Below are 6,403 nucleotides of genomic sequence, written 5' to 3'. Positions count from 1 at the left end.
TTCGAGGGCAGCGCCGTGCCGTGCCGCGCCGTGCTCTGCYGGCTGCTCCGGGGGGGCTGCCCGCCGCGCAGCTGCCTCCTCCGGCCCCGCACGTGGTGCCAGCTGCTTGGCATCCCGTCGGCGCCTCGCTCCRGGCCCGGGCGGGCTTGCGCAAGGCCTGGCCGCTCGCCGCGGGAGCCGGATCGTGCGTGCAATGCTTGCACGGGCCTCGGTGTGTGCCCCGTGCTTGCACATGCGTGCGCGGGAACGGCCGTGCGTGTGCAGYGCCGTGCGTGTGCGCGGGAACGGCCGTGTCCGAACGCACGCCGGCCCCGTGCGGTCGCACGCCGTGGTGAGCGGAGCGCYGCTCCGTGCCCCGCCGCGAGCCATGATCCCGCACGCGGCGCCGCGTGTGCTGCAGGTGTGCGTGCCGGGGCCGCGGCCGCCGGTAATGCGCTTCCCAGCTGCGTCCGACTGCCTTAAAAACAGCCCGAGCTTCCTCCCCTCGCCGCTCGTTTTGCAATTCCTGCTGCCGGCGGGGCCCCGGGGGGCGGCGGCGGGTGCCGACTCTCACTCCGGGCGCGGGATGGAGCCGGTGGCCGCGTGGGGACAGGATTGCGCCGAGGTTTCGCCGCCTTCCCCATGGGGTGGATGGGGTTCGGGGGGGCTCAGCCCCACACCRAGACGGCGACGGGCTCTTCGGGGCCAGTGGGCGATGCCAGTGCAAAGCCGGGAAAAGGGATGGATGCTCCTCACCAGGTCCAGACCCCTGGGCTGAATTCGGAGGCATCCGTGGGGGGGCCAGGCCGGGAGAGGCTTGCTGCCGTTTTCCCCCCTGAGCCGATGCCAGACCGACCTTTCGCCACCGCCCCTCCTGCCCAAACGGAGCCGGCTCGGGGGGGGGAGCGCGGCCGGAGGCAGCGCCGGGGGCCCTGGCACGCAAAGCCCGCGTCCGACGGCGAGGGAAGAGCATTTTGTTCTCTCCCCTCTCCCCGCAGCCTCGTAAAGCTGTTGAAAGCGCAGATTTACGGCGTGATAAACGCTAGGGGCTCTGGTTAATATTTTGCTGCTCCATCCTTTGGAGAGCGGCGGGTTTGCAGGAGGGGGGAGAGGCGGCGCGGGCGGCGTGGCGATGCCCGGCTCCGGCTGGAGGGCGGCTGGGGCGGGGGGGAGGCCGTGGCCCAGGTGCATCCCAAAATCGCCGTGCCGTGGGGTGCCCGCTGCCGTGCTCCTCCGGTGGCTCCAGGACCCCCGTGTCCGGGGGGCTGCCATGCCAGAGGGGTATCAGGCCGTGGTCCCTTCCGCCCTGGCTCATCCCCCGGAGCCGCGTCTTCGGGGTGATGCCAAAAAGCAGCTGCCGGCCGGGATGCTCCTGCGGGGCAGCGTGTGCCGAGGGCCGAGGCCGGCGGAGCGGCGGAGCGGGGAGCATCCCATGGCCGTGGTCCCCCTGCACGCCCTCCTCCCTCCCGGGTTGGGAAGCRAGCGGCAGCGGGATGCCAGGCTCAGCGGGAACGCCAGCTCCGGCAGCCCTTGCCRCCCGGCAGGAGCCCGCCGCCCCCGTCTCCTCCTGGCCGCCCCGGAGCCGGTGCCGACGCCGATGCCGATGCGCGCGAGGCCGCGGAGCAGCGGGCCGGGTGGCGTGCGGCGGCTCGGCGGAGGCGTTTGGGGCCGCCATGGCCCTGCAGCCGCCTCCGCCGGGGCCCATTGTTCTGCCGCGCCGGGCGGCCGGGCCGGATTCCTTTGTCAGGGCTGAACGCTATTTTATTCCGACAATTAGCCGAGCACGCCCGGGCTCCCGAGCCTGGTTGTGATTACTGCAGGGCGAAGGCGCCAGCCTCGCGCTCGGTGCCGCCGAAGGGATCCGCTTCCCCCGCGCCCCGGCRCGGTCCCGCTCCCGTGTCGCCGCTTCCCGGCCGCGCGCGGAGCCTTTGCTCGGCCCTCGCGGGAGCCCGCCAGCCTCTCCGACGTTGTTTCTGCGCTTCGGTGGGGGGGGGCAGCGCCGGGCTCCCGATCGCCCGCGTCTCCGGTGGGATGCAGCCTGGCACGCGCGCGCGGCTTGCAGCATGCGGGGGCCGCTCGGTCGGGGTGCTGCGGGATGCGGGATGCGGGATGCTGCCTGCCTCCCCGCGGCTCCGTCCCGCGCTGGGGCAGCGGCCTCGTCGCCGTTGGCTGAGGGGAGGAACCTGCCTTTGCGTCGTGCGCACCGTGCCGGGGAATCCCAGCGGAGAGCAGATTATCCCAGGCAGAGCCGGTTATCAAACCGGGGTCACTGGGGAGCCGGAGCTGGAGCAGGGTGTTTCTCCCTGGGGACGGATGCTCCCTGTGGCTGAGGCCGGGGCAGAGGAAGGGAAAATCCAGAGGCGCGGGGGGACGGGATGCAGGTGGTCCGGTGCAATGCCGACCGCTGCCATCCCCGACCTGACTCTTGCTGGCAACGTCCCCGCGTCGGCGTGGTTAAACCTGCTCCTTCAGGGCCAGGTGGGCTTCCTCCGYGGGGTTATCCGGCTCCGAGGTCTCGGCCGGATCCGGGATCTTAAAGTACAGCGCGTCGTCGAAGCAGAGCTCCTGGGGCGGCTGGGCCAGGCCGGGCAGCCGGAGCAGCGTGCCGGTGAGGAACCCGCCGAGCAGGGAGCYGCCGACGGCTACGGCCAGCCCGGCCGCCTGGAAGAGCGCCTGCTCCGAGGCGCTCCGTCCCGGCATCGCCTCCGGCCAGGACGCCGCCAGGCTGGCGTTGCCCCCGGGCGGCCCACGGGCCGGGAAGACCTGGTAGAAGCGGTGCCCGTAGGTCTCCTCGGAGGCCACCAGGATGGCCACCACGCCGGCCGCCGCGCCGATGAGGCCAGGCAGCCCGTGAAGGTTGTGGATGCCGCACTGGTCCAGGAGCCCGAGCCTCCTCGCCAAGAAGGGCGCCAGGAATTTGAACCCCAGGACGCAGGCCAGCGAGGAGAGGCTGCCCAGGGCCAAGGCGGCGGCCGGCGTGATCATCATGTCGGCCAGCGCCCCGATGGCCACCCCTCCGGCGAGGCTGGCGTTCTGCAGGTGGCCCAGGCTGAGCTTGCCGCGGCTCTCCAGCGGGCCGGAGGCCAGGAAGGTGGTCAGGACGCTGGCGCTGAGGGCGAGGATGGTGTGCAGCACTGCCCGGTGCTGGGCATCTCCCGGCTGGCAAAGGGCAGCCACGAAGCTGGGCCAGAAAACCCAGAGGGAGAGCATCCCCACGAGGGACAGGAGGTCCGACTGGTARGTTGGGTTTTCCTTGGGATGCCCCAGCTGCTTTCCCGGCCGGAACAGAGCCTTGGACATGCCGAGGCCGAAGTAGCAAGAGAAGACGTGGATGGTGATGGTTCCTCCCACGTCGAGGACCTTCAGCCAGGTTATGAYGGCCCACTCGCTCGCGAGGTAGACGGGGATTTCGCAGAAGGCGGCGAGGAGGAGCTGGAAGGGGCTGGTCCTCCCCAGGACGGCGCCGACGGAGATGAGCACCGTCACGGCGGCAAACTCCGCCGTGAGGACGTTGCGGAGGCCCAGGTGGACCTTGCCGCGGTGGAAGTGGTAGAGCAAGCCCTGCAGGGCCAGGGCCCACTGCGTGGAGAAGTTGAGCAGCAGGAAATTGTAGGCGAGSGCGCCGAGCCCGTAGCGCGGCATGAACGCCAGCAAGAGGCCCAGGGCCACCGCCAGCATCACCTGGACGTCCTGGAAGAAGGGGAAGACGCCGTAGAGCTGGTTGGCGCCGGGGTCGGCGTCCGCCGCCTGGGAGGCGGCGTCCGTGTGCTCGTCGTAGGAGACGAAGAGGGCGAAGAAGAGCAGCAGGGTGCCCTGGAAGAGCCCCAGGGAGGCGGGCAAGCGGCAGCGGAGGCTGCCGGCCGCCGCCGGGGCCATCGCCGGGGCCTCCGCGGGAGAGAGGAGACGGCGAGCGAGGCTGGCCGCGCGCCCTCCACCTCCGGCGGGACGGGACGGGACGGGACGGGACGGGACGGGACGGGACAGGATGGACGGGACGGGACGCAGCCCGGGCGGATGCCAGGAGCGTGCGCGAGGGTGAGTTCTGCCGCCCTCTCGCATTTTATTGCCACGGTTAATTTTTAACCGCGGGTATAAGTCAATGTTCAGAAGACAGGACTCCCCCACCCCTCCTTGAAACGCAACGCTCGTAAACGAGCCGCGCTCGCTCGCTCGGCAGCCATAAAAAGCGCACGCGAGGGTTTTCGGATTTTTAAAGAAATGAAAGAAAAATCTCCCGCRCGGGGAGGGGGGGCAGAGGGCGGCGAAGCGACGAGCCGAGCAGGGCGCGCGGGGCCGCGACGCTCCGCCGCGACGGCCCTCCTGCCCGGCCGGAGGCGACGGCCCTTCTGCTCGGCCCGGCCTTGGCGAAGGCCCGGAAAGCGCCGAAATAAAGCGGCAAAGAGGGTTTTCGGATTTTTAAAGAAATGAAAGAAAAATCTCCCGCACGGGGAGGGGGGGCAGAGGGCGGCGAAGCGACGAGCCGAGCGGGGCGCGCGGGGCCGCGACGCTCCGCCGCGACGGCCCTCCTGCCCGGCCGGAGGCGACGGCCCTTCTGCTCGGCCCGGCCTTGGCGAAGGCCCGGAAAGCGCCGAAATCGGGCGGCAAAGATGGTTTTCTCACAGGTTTGCGTTGGCCCGAAGGGCTGGAAATTCATTAACAATTAGCGCRCGAGAAAAACAAAGCCCAGAGCAGCCAAGCAGCTACCCCGAAGTTTCTGGGTTGCTGTTTAATGTGACATTTTGCCAGCGAATGTCTGGAAAAAAAATATGAGAACCACAAGAACAAAAGGCAGAAGGGTTGGTAAATATTTGTTCCAGAGAGGAGATATTTTTGTGCTGTCCCTGATCTCAACACCCCTGCCGCGGGCGCTGGCTCCGCGCCGCTCTTCGTCATTGTTACTGGAGGATGAGGCAGGCGAGGGCGCAAAATGGGAAACAATTGTGGAATAATCCGCGAGCGGCGCCGTTGCCAAAGCCTCCCCGGCCCTTTGCAACGCCGAGACGCTGGAAATGAGGGCAACGCGCGGGAGGAGGAGGCGGTGGCGGTGCCCCGCGGCCAGGGCCCCGCGTCCTGCAGAGGGGTCGCCTGGTCTCCCTCCACCTCTGCCGGTGCCGGTGGGGTTGGAGGGCTGGAGGGACTCGGTGGGGTGATGCTCCGGGGTGCCTTGTCCCGGCTCCGGCGGGCTGGAGCCGGCGGGTGGGCGCCTCGCTCCGGGGCGGCGCATGGAGCGGTGCATCCCGCCGCCCGCGCGCCTGCTGATTTTCCACCTGCGGATCTCGTGCTGGCTGAATTTGAGGGTTTGGGATGTTCATCCGGGCTCCGGTGGAGGAGGTGACTTTTGGTGCTTGGCCATCCCGAACGTGGCCACGGCACAGGTTTGCCTCCGCAGGCAGGAATAAGGCGGCCCCCTGCTCTGGGATAAGCAGTGCCGGCACAAGGACCGGCCCCGGATCCGCCGTGCCGGTGCACAGCGAGGGGCAGCCGCTAGCGAGCTCATCGGAACAGCCGTTCGTTACCCCCTGGCTGCTCCCAAAAGCCTCACTTCTTCCCCCAAAAAACCCAGACCGGTGCAAAAAAAGCAGCGAGGCCTCGGTGCTTCCCTGGGCCACGGAGCTCAGCGGTGGGGAAACCTCGCTGGGAGCCGATTAAAAAATAACCTTTATGGCACCCATAAAAAAAGGTCGAAGTTTCCAGAGGTCGCCGGGAAGGCTGAAGTCGCCCGGCCCCGGGGAGCCGTTTCGGCAGGATCCACGCGGAGCCTGCTCCGGGGGTTCCCGCTGAGGGCTGCCTGCAAAGGAAAGCCGAATTAACGGAGGGTCATATAAGGCAACAGGATCCACAGATCCGAGCCAATACGTGCTGGCAGCAGCCAGTCCGTGGCACTGTGAGAAAACACTCCTGCAAATTTAACAAATCCCTGTGGTCTCCCAAGTCATGTACAAGAAATTACTAATGAAGGGATCTAGTCATATCTGGATTTCCAGACGTTGGTCATGCTCCCGCCACAGCTTGAAGGCCATATAAGTCCATGGATGTGAATCCCGGGCGGCGGCGAGCGGYGGGATTGTTCCAACCGGCCCGGCCGACCAGCCGCGTCACCGAGCTGCCGGCCCCGCGCCGGTGAGCGGGATGCTTCGGGACCCGCCGCCGGATCTCGGGGACCCTTCGAGCCTCGGGGACCCTTTGCACCTCGGGGACCCTTCGCGCCTCCGGCTTTGCCAGCCATCAGCATCCCACCCGGGGACCCTTCTCCGGCGGCACCCGGATGTGCCGGGGTGCTACCCGCGGATGCCGGCGGCAGCGCCYGGCTGCATTAAATCCCCGTGCATAAAAACATATAGGTTTTGCATTCCGTGCCCCTTTCGGATGCCGCGTCGGGGCTGGCACGAGGCGTCTAAAAGCACCGCGCACGGCTCTGCGCCGA

At 68.4% G+C, this 6,403-nt stretch overlaps 1 pseudogene; it reads right to left on the bottom strand.

Moving 5' to 3' along the window:
* Positions 1–2,433: 2,433 nt before the first annotated feature.
* Positions 2,434–3,855, bottom strand: LOC112961255 (annotated as a pseudogene).
* Positions 3,856–6,403: the final 2,548 nt, after the last annotated feature.

Source organism: Apteryx rowi, unplaced genomic scaffold, assembly GCF_003343035.1.
Source record: "Apteryx rowi isolate R43461 unplaced genomic scaffold, aptRow1 scaffold_0, whole genome shotgun sequence".
In the NCBI taxonomy this organism is placed as follows: Eukaryota; Metazoa; Chordata; class Aves; order Apterygiformes; family Apterygidae; genus Apteryx; species Apteryx rowi.
The sequence above is the reverse complement of the archived record's forward strand: the minus strand, read 5'-3'. Positions and strand labels throughout refer to the sequence as shown.